We start from the raw sequence: 13,273 nt of genomic DNA on the forward strand, positions 1-13,273 counted from the left end.
TGTTATCTCCATGAGAGGCAGCGGTACCAGCGGAGCCCGCGGTACTGCACTGGCATTGGTCTTCTGGCACTCCGGACAGGCAGCACACCATCTTTCTACCACCTTTTTGATGCCTGGCCAGAAGAATCGGTCCATTATCCGGCTTAAGGTCTTGTCACGACCCAGGTGACCTGCCCCAGCCAAATCAGATGAGAGCCTATGATCCTTAATATTAGATAGATAGTTTTCACTAGCGAGCACCCGGCCGGGCGATGTCCAGGCTGCCCGCAACGCCGGCACATCACCGTGGTTTTTCCAGGGGACCGCACACTGCCGGGAGAGAGAGAAAAAGAAGGAGCTAAGGAGACAGATTTGTTTTTGGGACGGGCAAGGCAAGAAGGGGAAGTGGGTTGGGGAGAAACATGTTTAGGTGTGGTGTTTGGCAACGTGCTGGTATCCAGGACAGTCGGGGTCTTGGGAACGGAAGGGAGGGTGCCTGCCATCGGGCATCAGAAGGTGGCATCGTCCCAGGCAATGATGGTTCTGTGCCAGCCTGGAGGCCTCCTCCAGGTCTTCGGGTTGGACGTGAGGACGTGGGAGATGGCAGATGAACTGCTCCAAGGCCACCAGGTCGGCAACTTCCGTGGCGGAGTGCTCCTCCGGCTTGAGCCAGCGGTGGCAGGCGCCGGAAGCCAGGTTCAAACCGGAGGCTTCTGAGCTTTCAGCGCTGGCCGTCTGACGGATGGATGGAGGCGTGTGTTCAAATCCCACTTCTAAAACACTGATTTATAACATCACCAATGCTAGGAATTACAAAAGTGTTCTTTTCACACTTGTGTGTAATGCATTTTGCAGCCATATTACATAAACATGAGCAAATGCCTGGCAGATAGATTGCTTTTGCTGGCCGGTTAGCTCAGTTGGTTACAGTGTGGTGCTAATAACGCCAAGATCTTGGGGTCGATCCCCACATCAGCCAATGCCAATCCAAGGTGCTCGTTCGTCCAGTAAGAGTCATGTTTTTTGCAAGTTATAGATGAAACTCCCTGAAGGCAAGCGTAGTAGTGCACTTAAGCAGTGGTAGGATCCACAAGACTTCATCAAGCCGTGTCAAAGTCGGCCATCTACATGCACACGGGAAAATGTCCTTTCTCTGCTTTGCTTTTCTCAGAACACTTCATTTGCATTCTGTCCTCTGATTGTTTCAACTCATGGGCTCCTGCCAAATCCTAATTACACAGACTTGGAGAGGGAATCAAAGCCAATGGCTTCAAGAATCAACGCAAGTTTCATGAATGGCACATCTAAGCCATGTTGCCAACCAGACATTTAGCTGTTGGTCACCTCGACTCGGTTTCATAAGTGTTGAAAGTCACGGAATCCAGCAATTCTGGCATATCGATCTTTACAGTTAGGAAGCCTAAGCGGTTGTGAATCACTGTCTCCATTTTTGGTGCAAATGAAAGTGACAGCAGGTGCACCGGAGAGAGGCAACAGCAAGACAACCCCAAAAAGGGAATGGTTTTGCAGGTGGTGGCCACAGACGATTGCTCTCTCCTTATCCTTCCCGACTGATTCTTCTCTAGTTTTGCCTTTTGCTAGTGTCCTTGTCACTACTGGTATTATGAGGCGCTCCCTGCAGTCCATTCAGGTTGCACAGGTAGTCCAGCTCCTCCAGTATGGCACATCCATACGTGGCGCTTGAAGAAAGTTTGCTGTGTCTCACAGTACAGTCTCAAAAGCATGAAGGTGGGAGAGTTACGAATTTTGCAATGTACGGTGAAGATTTTGAGGTTTCCTAGACTTCGATCACGGAGATCCGATGTGTGGTTTAAGTGTCCCCGCAGTTTTCTTGAGCACTATATAATCTCCCGGTGGATGTGTACATCCTGTCAGAATGGCCGAGTGGTCTAAGGCGCCAGACTCAAGGTGTTGTTCCCTCGAAGAGTGTAGAAGGGTTTTCTGGTCTCCTGATGGAGCCGTGGGTTCAAATCCCACTTCTGACAGATTGATTTATAGCATCAGCAATGCTAGGAATTGCAAAAGTGTTCTTTTCACACTTGTGTGTAATGCATTTTGCAGGTATATTACATAAACATGAGCAAATGCTTGGCAGAAAGATTGCTTTTGCTGGCTGGTTAGCTCAGTTGGTTAGAGCATGGTGTTAATAACTACAAGTTCTTGGGATCGATCCTCACATCGACCAAGGCCAATCCAAGGTGCTCGTCTGTCTAGTACGAGTCCTATTTTTTGAAAGTTATAGACGACACTCCCTTAAGGCAAGCGTAGTAGTGCACTTAAGCAGTGGTAGGATCCACAAGACGTCATCAAGCCGTGTCAAAGTCGGCCATCTACATGCACACGGGAAAATGTCCTTTCTCTGCTTTGCTTTTCTCAGAACACTTCATTTGCATTCTGTCCTCTGATTGTTTCAACTCGTGGGCTCCTACCAATTCCTTATTACACAGACTTGGAGAGGGAAGCAAAGCCAGTGGCTTCAAGAATCAACGCAAGTTTCATGAATGGCACATCTAAGCCATGTTGCCAACCAGACATTTAGCTGTTGGTCACCTCGACTCGGTTTCATAAGTGTTGAAAGTCACGGAATCCTGCAATTCTGTGGCCTCATTCTCAAGGCTATCTTCTATAATACACCACTCAAAAAAATAGGGGAACAAGTAATCATCACAGCATAACACCAAGTCAGATACACTTCAGGCATATCAATCTTTACAGTTAGGAAGCCTAAGCGGTTGTGAATCACTGTCTCCATTTTTGGTGCAAATGAAAGTGACAGCAGGTGCACCGGAGAGAGGCAACAGCAAGACAACCCCAAAAAGGGAATGGTTTTGCAGGTGGTGGCCACAGACGATTGCTCTCTCCTTATCCTTCCCGACTGATTCTTCTCTCGTTTTGCCTTTTGCTAGTGTCCTTGTCACTACTGGTATTATGAGGCGCTCCCTGCAGCCCATTCAGGTTGCACAGGTAGTCCAGCTCCTCCAGTATGGCACATCCATACGTGCCGTCTGACGATTGCTCTCTCCTTATCCTTCCTGACTGATTCTTCTCTCGTTTTGCCTTTTGCTAGTGTCCTTGTCACTACTGGTAATATGAGGCGCTCCCTGCAGCCCATTCAGGTTGCACAGGTAGTCCAGCTCCTCCAGTATGGCACATCCATACGTGGCGCTTGAAGAAAGTTTGCTGTGTCTCCCAGTACAGTCTCAAAAACATGAAGGTGGGAGAGTTACGAATTTTGCAATGTACGGTGAAGATTTTGAGGTTTCCTAGACTTCGATCACGGAGATCCGATGTGTGATTTAAGTGTCCCCGCAGTTTTCTTGAGCACTATTTAATCTCCCGGTGGACATGTACATCCTGTCAGAATGGCTTAGTGGTCTAAGGCGCCAGACTCAAGGTGTTGTTCCCTCGAAGAGTGTAGAAGGGTTTTCTGGTCTCCTGATGGAGCCGTGGGTTCAAATCCCACTTCTGACAGATTGATTTATAGCATCAGCAATGCTAGGAATTGCAACAGTGTTCTTTTCACACTTGTGTGTAATGCATTTTGCAGCCATTTTACGTAAACATGAGCAAATGCCTGGCAGAGAGATTGCTTTTGCTGGCTGGTTCGCTCAGTTGGTTAGAGCATGGCGTTAATAATTAGAAGGTGTTGGGTTCGATCCTCACATCGACCAAGGCCAATCCAAGGTGCTCGTCTGTCTAGTACGAGTCCTATTTTTTGAAAGTTATAGACGACACTCCCTGAAGGCAAGCGTAGTAGTGCACTTATGCAGTGGTAGGATCCACAAGACTTCATCAAGCCGTGTCAAAGTCGGCCATCTTCATGCACACGGGAAAATGTCCTTTCTCTGCTTTGCTTTTCTCAGAACACTTCATTTGCATTCTGTCCTCTGATTGTTTCAACTCGTGGGCTCCTGACAATTCTTAATTACACAGACTTGGAGAGGGAAGCAAAGCCAATGGCTTCAATAATCAACGCAAGTTTCATGAATGGCACATCTAAGCCATGTTGCCAACCAAACATTTAGCTTTTCGTCACCTCGACTCGGTTTCATAAGTGTTGAAAGTCACGGAATCCTGCAATTCTGTGGCCTTATTCTCAAGGCTATCTTCTATAATACACCTCTCAAAAAAATAAGGGAACAAGTAATCATCACAGCATAACACCAAGTCAGATACACTTCAGGCATATCAATCTTTACAGTTAGGAAGCCTAAGCGGTTGTGAATCACTGTCTCCACTTTTGGTGCAAATGAAAGTGACAGCAGGTGCACCGGAGAGAGGCAACAGCAAGACAACCCCAAAAAGGGAATGGTTTTGCAGGTGGTGGCCACAGACGATTGCTCTCTCCTTATCCTTCCCGACTGATTCTTCTCTCGTTTTGCCTTTTGCTAGTGTCCTTGTCACTCCTGGTAATATGAGGCGCTCCCTGCAGTCCATTCAGGTTGCACAGGTAGTCCAGCTCCTCCAGTATGGCACATCCATACGTGCCGTCTGACGATTGCTCTCTCCTTATCCTTCCTGACTGATTCTTCTCTCGTTTTGCCTTTTGCTAGTGTCCTTGTCACTACTGGTAATATGAGGCGCTCCCTGCAGCCCATTCAGGTTGCACAGGTAGTCCAGCTCCTCCAGTATGGCACATCCATACGTGGCGCTTGAAGAAAGTTTGCTGTGTCTCCCAGTACAGTCTCAAAAGCATGAAGGTGGGAGAGTTACGAATTTTGCAATGTACGGTGAAGATTTTGAGGTTTCCTAGACTTCGATCACGGAGATCCGATGTGTGATTTAAGTGTCCCCGCAGTTTTCCTGAGCACTATTTAATCTCCCGGTGGACATGTACATCCTGTCAGAATGGCCGAGTGGTCTAAGGCGCCAGACTCAAGGTGTTGTTCCCTCGAAGAGTGTAGAAGGGTTTTCTGGTCTCCTGATGGAGGCGTGGGTTCAAATCCCACTTCTGACAGATTGATTTATAGCATCAGCAATGCTAGGAATTGCAACAGTGTTCTTTTCACACTTGTGTGTAATGCATTTTGCAGCCATTTTACATAAACATGAGCAAATGTCTGGCAGAAAGATTGCTTTTGCTGGCTGGTTAGCTCAGTTGGTTAGAGCATGGCGTTAATAACTACAAGCTCTTGGGTTCGATCCTCACATCGACCAAGGCCAATCCAAGGTGCTCGTCTGTCTAGTACGAGTCCTATTTTTTGAAAGTTGTAGACGACACTCCCTGAAGGCAAGCGTAGTAGTGCACTTAAGCAGTGGTAGGATCCACAAGACTTCATCAAGCCGTGTCAAAGTCGGCCATCTACATGCACACGGGAAAATGTCCTTTCTCTGCTTTGCTTTTCTCAGAACACTTCATTTGCCTTCTGTCCTCTGATTGTTTCAACTCATGGGCTCCTGCCAATTCCTTATTACACAGAATTTGAGAGGGAAGCAAAGCCAATGGCTTCAAGAATCAATGCAAGTTTCATGAATGGCACATCTAAGCCATGTTGCCAACCAAACATTTAGCTTTTCGTCACCTCGACTCGGTTTCATAAGTGTTGAAAATCACGGAATCCTGCAATTCTGTGGCCTCATTCTCAAGGCTATCATTTATAATACACCTCTCAAAAAAATAAGGGAACAAGTAATTATCACAGCATAACACCAAGTCAGATACACTTCAGGCATATCAATCTTTACAGTTAGGAAGCCTAAGCGGTTGTGAATCACTGTCTCCATTTTTGGTGCAAATGAAAGTGACAGCAGGTGCACCGGAGAGAGGCAACAGCAAGACAACCCCAAAAAGGGAATGGTTTTGCAGGTGGTGGCCACAGACGATTGCTCTCTCCTTATCCTTCCTAACTGATTCTTCTCTAGTTTTACCTTTTGCTAGTGTCCTTGTCACTACTGGTATTATGAGGCGCTCCCTACAGCCCATTCAGGTTGCACAGGTAGTCCAGCTCCTCCAGTATGGCACATCCATACGTGGCGCTTGAAGAAAGTTTGCTGTGTCTCCCAGTACAGTCTCAAAAGCATGAAGGTGGGAGAGTTACGAATTTTGCAATGTACAGTGAAGATTTTGAGGTTTCCTAGACTTCGATCACGGAGATCGGATGTGTGATTTAAGTGTCCCCGCAGTTTTCTTGAGCACTATATAATCTCCCGGTGGACATGTACATCCTGTCAGAATGGCCGAGTGGTATAAGGCACCAGACTCAAGGTGTTGTTCCCTTGAAGAGTGTAGAAGGGTTTTCTGGTCTCCTGATGGAGGCGTGGGTTCAAATCCCACTTCTGACAGATTGGTTTATAGCATCACCAATGCTAGGAATTGCAAAAGTGTTCTTTTCACACTTGTGTGTAATGCATTTTGCAGCCATTTTACATAAACATGAGCAAATGCCTGGCAGAGAGATTGCTTTTGCTGGCTGGTTAGCTGAGTTGGTTAGAGCATGGTGTTAATAACTACAAGATCTTGGGTTCGATCCTCACATCGACCCAGGCCAATCCAAGGTGCTCGTCTGCCTAGTTCGAGTCCTATTTTTTGAAAGTTATAGACGACACTCCCTGAAGGCAAGCGTAGTAGTGCACTTAAGCAGTGGTAGGATCCTCAAGACTTCATCAAGCCGTGTCAAAGTCGGCCATCTACATGCACACGGGAAAATGTCCTTTCTCTGCTTTGCTTTTCTCAGAACACTTCATTTGCATTCTGTCCTCTGATTGTTTCAACTCGTGGGCTCCTGCCAATTCTTAATTATACAGACTTGGAGAGGGAAGCAAAGCCAATGGCTTCAAGAATCAACACAAGTTTCATGAATGGCACATCTAAGCCATGTTGCCAACCAAACATTTAGCTTTTCGTCACCTCGACTCGGTTTCATAAGTGTTGAAAGTCACGGAATCCCGCAATTCTGTGGCCTCATTCTCAAGGCTATCTTCTATAATACACCACTCAAAAAAATAAGGGAACAAGTAATCATCACAGCATAACACCAAGTCAGTTACACTTCAGGCATATTAATCTGTACAGTTAGGAAGCCTAAGCGGTTGTGAATCACTGTCTCCTTTTTTGGTGCAAATGAAAGTGACAGCAGGTGCACCGGAGAGAGGAAACAGCAAGACCACCCCAATAAGGGAATGGTTTTGCAGGTGGTGGCCACGGACGATTGCTCTCTCCTTATCCTTCCTGACTGATTCTTCTCTAGTTTTGCCTTTTGCTAGTGTCCTTGTCACTACTGGTATTATGAGGCGCTCCCTGCAGCCCAATTAATGTAGAGTAGGAAGTCCAGCTCCTCCAGGATGTCACATCCATACGTGCTATCAGAAGAACCAGAAGGACCAGTATCTGCTTCTTTGTGCGAGGAGGAACAGGAGGAAACAGACTCTATGAGGGTGGCATGAGGGCCCATCATCCTCTAGTGGGACCTGTGCTCACAGCCCAGCACCGTGCAGCTCGATTGGTATTCGTGAAAGAGTCTGGAGGCACCGTGGTGAACGTCATTCTGCCTGCAACATCATCCAGCATGACCGGTTTGGCTGCTGGTTTGGAGAGAAACACAAAGTGCCCTCTGTGTATTCACTATGCAACCATCAACAACTCTGACCTGGTCATATATACGTCCCAGGGCATCATCCTGTGTCTGGTCCATAGCGAAATCGGAAAACCTGTTGAAGGTGGGATCCAGTATTGGGCCTTCCACGGGAAGAAGGAGAGAGGAGGTGAGTCCCAGAACTCGTTCCTTCCCCTGGGTCCAACAGGGTACTGTTGGCTGCTACACGACTGGAGTCAGAGGGAAGGCTGTCCCTGCCCCGCTCATCACCTGCAGTCACTAATGGTGATCGGTCCCAAGAGACATGTCCCAATTGTGCCCCAGCCAAATCAGACAATGAGAGCCTAGGATCTTTAATATTGGACAGAAATTCAGAGCAGCCGCAACACCGGGCAGTACGTTCAAAGATGATGAAGAAAGCCTCTGGGTCGTCCTCCGGTCCCATCTTTGGAACCTGCAGACCTGCCCAAGCTGGGTTTGCTGCGGCCACAGCAGGGTTAGGTGCAGGAGTTGGTACTTGAAGTTGCTGGACAAGCGTCTCGAGAGTTTGTTGTTTTTGAGCCTGCAGCTTCACCACTGGGGCCAACAACTGTTCCACTGGAGACGCCTCCATAGCTGTCCTTCCGGGTACAGAGTTCAGGGTAAGTATGTCACAAAGCTTCCCCACATTGGCCACCAATTGTAAATGCCGGACACAATAAACGGAGAGAGTCTCGGGTTCCGGCGGTGTCCGAGCTTTATTGGGGTTCACAATAGTCCAACAGAAAAAAACACAAAAAGGGGAAAACAAGGCAAAACCAGCACACAAAACATCCACATAAACAGGGTGCTCCGGGCAGTCAGAGGTAGGATCACCAGTCCTCCTTCTCAATGGTTAGCTGTCTCCCTCGGGGAAGGAGAGGGATTAAATAGATGAAGCACACCTGCCAATGACGTCACAGTCGCCTCAGTGCTCATTGCATGCAGCCGTGAGCTCACAAGCTGTCTGCGAAGCAGCGGACAACACGGCTGCAACACATGAGCACCTAATTAGTGTGCGTCAGCAGCAGCCATGCCGTGACAGACAGCGTCCTGCCAAAATCACAATAAGATGTATAAAAGTACAGAAAAACAAAATGTAATAAACTATAAATGATCTTTAATACATAGAACTAAAGAAAATAGGTTTAGTGTTTACAGATTCCTTTTTGGAAATACAATGACATGCATTACAAATGAGTATTTACATTTTATTTACAGCTGGTGCTCATGTGTCACTGTGCCCCTCAGGCTGTGGCAGGTGGTGACATATTGGGCAGCCAGGGAGGCTGTGTGCCCCTCCTCCAGGAGGACTGACCATTTTAATTTTTTCTCAGTTTTGTCAAAGGTAGGGTGGCATTCATTATTTTGTTAAGGAATGTGTCCCTTATTTTGGGCATATTTATTGCATTGCAGGAGGAAGTGCAACTCTCTCTCTCTGTCTCTTTCTCTCTCTGTGTGCGTCCGTCTGTCACTGGAGGCGTTTGTCGTCCCCGTCCAGTGACTCCCTCTTAACTCCCCCGGCCCCCTGGAGCGTGACCTACAGCCGAAGGGAGCGCCTGAGGGCTGGTTGGAAGCATCTTGGACTCGGGTTCCTCTTCATCACCAGAAGGGGGAGCCGGAGTAGATTCCTGCAGAGATTGACACTTGTTTTTTTGTTTCAGTAGAAACAGTGCGGAGGCGACCCTAATCCTGGTGGGGGGAGGTGTTTAAAAAAAAAAAGTTTTATCTTCTTCATAATGACATTATCCTTCAAGAAAAGACAAAGGGCATCAGATGATCAATACGTTAATACATCTCTTATAATCTCTCTTTAAAATACCAACTATTACAATGTTAACCATACATAAACAAAACAACCTATGCTTTTGTTTTTAATGTTGCTAGATCTCACAGTGATAAAATAAGGAAGATATGGTTTAACCAAAGTTGATAAAACATTTCTTGGCAGAGCGCAAACAGAGGACATGTAAATAGGCTGACATTAAATTAAAGATAAGATTCTAAATAAGCTATCTTTTCTCTTCAGTCATGATGAGGAAAAATTAATAACTTGAATAATTTCATTCAGAATGACAAAGTTGCTCAATGTAAGCGCATTTTTCAGAGTAACGTTAGCACAGCTTCCTACAAATTGTCTGATAGATAAGATTAAAAAAGAAATCAGCTATCGGCTATGTTACAAATGAGAATTATACTATTAATATTGTACATTTATGATCATTATGTTTGTAGTTTGGATATGTCGATAATATATTTGACAGTAAATGGGTTTTATACGTTGTGTCCAAAAAAACAAAACAAAAACCCATCCCAATTTGCGTTACGTGATCGGGACCACTCCGTGGACCACAGTGCCGAGGTCCGGACCACTCAGTCGCTGTGATCCAGACCTTGGACCAAAAAATGCTACAACCCCTACTGCTCCGCTGTGTCAGTTGTTGCTGTAACTGAATCACAAAACTGGGTTTTGATGTGCTCCCCACGTGCGTGTTTACAACGTCACTGAAGAAAAAAAACATTGAATCTGGAACACTGACGAGAATTGGAAGAAGCCGTGGCTGTGGCTAACTGTGTCTGTGAGTAGTATAGATGGCAGCATCACTTATTTTGACAGCCGGAAGTCCCGCCCTCCCTATGTACCTTTGAACTGGAACTCCTCTCTCCTTCCCAGCACCACCCTGGGTTACCCTTTGACCCTCCCTCCTTATGTACCATTGAACCGGAACTCCTCTCTCCTTCCCAGCACCCCCCAGGGTTACCATTTGACCCTCCCTTGTCAGCCATCTTGGATGATATCAGCCATTTTGGCTGATATCGACCATTTGTAAGGTCATAGGTCATCTGGTAAGATGGTAGCCATTTTGTTAGGGTGACATCCATCATGGTGAATGTCCAAGGGCACCTCACCCTGCTGGTGTGGAGGTGTAATGTTTAATAGCATAAACTGTGTTTTTAAGGTTATATTGTTTTATGATACTGTGTTGGTAAATTAAAAAATAAGAAAATTAAAGTTTAATATATTTTAGGTTATATTGTTTTATGATACTGTTTTAGTAAATAAAAAGAGAATAAAAGTTTTAAATACAGATTTATATATATATATATTTTAGTTTAAATTGTTTTATGATACTGTTTTAGTGAATTAAAAAATAAGAAAAATTAAAGTTTAATATATATATACATATATATATATATATAACAATAGGTTATATTGTTTTATGATACTGTTTTAGTAAATAAAAAGAGAATAAGAAAATAAAAGTTTGATATTTTATTTTAGGTTATAATGTTTTATGATTCGTTTTAGTAAATTAAAAAATAAGAAAAATAAACGTTGTATATATATTTAAGGTTATACTGTTTTATGATACTGTTTTAGTAAATTAAAAAAGAAACATGAATATTTACCCAGAGTGGGATTTGAACCCACATGTGTTTTTAGTTTATATGTTTTATGATTAGGCTTAGGATGATACTGTGTTGGCAAAATAAAAAGGTAAGAAAAAATCAATTAAGAAATGTATAGACTTACATATATTGCATGTCATTACATATATATTTAAGCAAACACTGATAAACACACATACCTATATCTCTTTAGTTTATATTTATCAATAGACAATAGAGAACAACAGTGAAATGTATAGAATTATTTCTGTACATTTTGACCAGCCCTGTACTTATTATATTTGTTACATTAGTGAATGCTCAAACGTAGCCTTAACATGTATCATATTTAAGAATATACTGCATTTCATTCCATTACACACACACACACACACACACAAACATATATATATATATATATATATATCTTGTAAGGTTTTATTTATCAATAGACACTAAAGACATGCACACCACTTTTCTTAGAGAGACACAGTGAAGCACTATTTGTGAATACTCATATGTAATAAATAATATATGTATATATGATTTGTTTGTGCTCAAATGTATAGAATTAATAAAATACACACACACACACACACACACACACACACACACACAATGGTGACTTTTATTGTGACAAACAAGCATTTTACAACATGGAACATAGTCAGAAGTAGAAAAAGATACTCCATGAAATGTTGTATAGATACTTGTAATCATTAATTTCTGGTTCACAACACCAACATTGGACAGAAAGAAACACTGACCTGTACGGAGTAATGTCATTTCCAGCATATTCCATATATATTCTATTAAGTCTTTCACTCTTGGCTTCTTTTTCAAAGTTATACCAGGTTCTGGCGACAAAGTACATCAGGTATCTATTGTAAATAAAGTGAGAAACACTTAAGTTTCTATTCCTTTGGAAATACCTTATTTTTCAAACCTACAAATACATGGTGACAACTGCAAGCATGACACACATACAAAACACAGAAATAGGGACCACATTGCAAGGATATAATAAGCACAGATGGTATTTTACTGCAAATTTTAAGTTTTGTAAAATTATTTATATAACTTCTAGGAATAATCTGCAAACTACATAGTGAAAATGCAATCAGTCTTCAGGAAACACACACAGCAGACTGAAATAAGCACAACGTCATATTTATATGAACCAAAACTGCATTCTACTAAACCCTGAAACTCTGAAAAATCACTACAAACTCTATGTTTTGTAAAATGGCTTATTTCACAGACACAGAAACAAATAGGCTCACCCTCAACATATTCCAACACTTACAAAAATTATGATGTAAACTTAAAGGTTTACCAGTAGTACAGGGGTATTATTAATCTATTCATGCAACTTTTAGACACTTGTCTAATACAGAGCTAACAACTGCATTGATAACGGGTAGCAGGGCTTTGACAATGCTGTGCAGTGGGGTTTAAAATGACTTTGTAGGCCAGGGCTTCAAAACCTTACCCCATTTTAACATTGTCAAATTAGCCTCCAACCCCTAAAATACTAAGACATGTTTTTTGTATCATATGTATCATGTTGTATTACTATGTACATTAATGTGGTTTATAATTTTGATTTAATTTGACATAATTGTATCATATTTTTAATTACAAATTCATATATATAAATAACAAATACTATATAATAATAGTAATAATAATGCAAAAACATATTAAGCAATCATATTTTTACTTACAAAATAATATATATAAAATAACAATATAATAATTTAATAATAATAATAATAATTTAAAAACATATTAAACAAAACTCACCCTGACTTTGTCACAACCTCAGGATGGGGAACCTCTGCTGTAGACCCTCATCCACTCTGTCAACAGTTTGTAGGTGACATGTGCAGAAACATGAAAACTCAGTCTTGGTGGGGTGTTTCTGTCCAGTGGTCTGATCTGATACAACTTTCTACTACATTTCATATTCTATTAAAATAGAACAAATTAGTAGTTCATAAAAAAGTGTTAAATCTGCTACTCTTATGAGTGTCTCTACAGCCCCTCATTGCTCCCTTGCATTACAGAGCATGACACGTGCTCTTCACATTGAAATTCACATTCATGTTGATGTAGGACTCGTCAAAACAAAACTGTACAAAAATACATGAAATACGTAAACAATACAAACATTAAGAACAGAAACCACTTTCAATCTGACATTTCACAGTATAGAAATTAAATAAGTTTGAATTACCTCATGGTTTTCCTCAGGCTCGGAGCCAGGCCCCATGTTGCCATCAGCGTCAGAAGCTGAGCGCTCTGTGTAAGATTCAGAATAACGTTCAGCT

The 13,273-nt window shown here is 42.9% G+C and overlaps 4 non-coding genes across 4 annotated transcripts; all 4 read left to right on the forward strand.

Moving 5' to 3' along the window:
- The first annotated feature begins 1,870 nt into the window (after nucleotides 1-1,870).
- On the forward strand, nucleotides 1,871-1,985 carry trnal-caa (transfer RNA leucine (anticodon CAA)). Its single transcript has 2 exons — nucleotides 1,871-1,908; nucleotides 1,940-1,985. It is a non-coding gene; the product is annotated as a tRNA-Leu (tRNA).
- Nucleotides 1,986-3,356: 1,371 nt separating this feature from the next.
- Nucleotides 3,357-3,471, forward strand: trnal-caa (transfer RNA leucine (anticodon CAA)). Its single transcript has 2 exons — nucleotides 3,357-3,394; nucleotides 3,426-3,471. It is a non-coding gene; the product is annotated as a tRNA-Leu (tRNA).
- Nucleotides 3,472-4,842: 1,371 nt separating this feature from the next.
- trnal-caa (transfer RNA leucine (anticodon CAA)) lies at nucleotides 4,843-4,957 on the forward strand. Its single transcript has 2 exons — nucleotides 4,843-4,880; nucleotides 4,912-4,957. It is a non-coding gene; the product is annotated as a tRNA-Leu (tRNA).
- A 1,210-nt stretch (nucleotides 4,958-6,167) lies between these two features.
- trnal-caa (transfer RNA leucine (anticodon CAA)) lies at nucleotides 6,168-6,282 on the forward strand. Its single transcript has 2 exons — nucleotides 6,168-6,205; nucleotides 6,237-6,282. It is a non-coding gene; the product is annotated as a tRNA-Leu (tRNA).
- Nucleotides 6,283-13,273: the final 6,991 nt, after the last annotated feature.

The sequence above is a fragment of the Amia ocellicauda genome, chromosome 13 (assembly GCF_036373705.1).
Source record: "Amia ocellicauda isolate fAmiCal2 chromosome 13, fAmiCal2.hap1, whole genome shotgun sequence".
NCBI classification, from domain to species: Eukaryota; Metazoa; Chordata; class Actinopteri; order Amiiformes; family Amiidae; genus Amia; species Amia ocellicauda.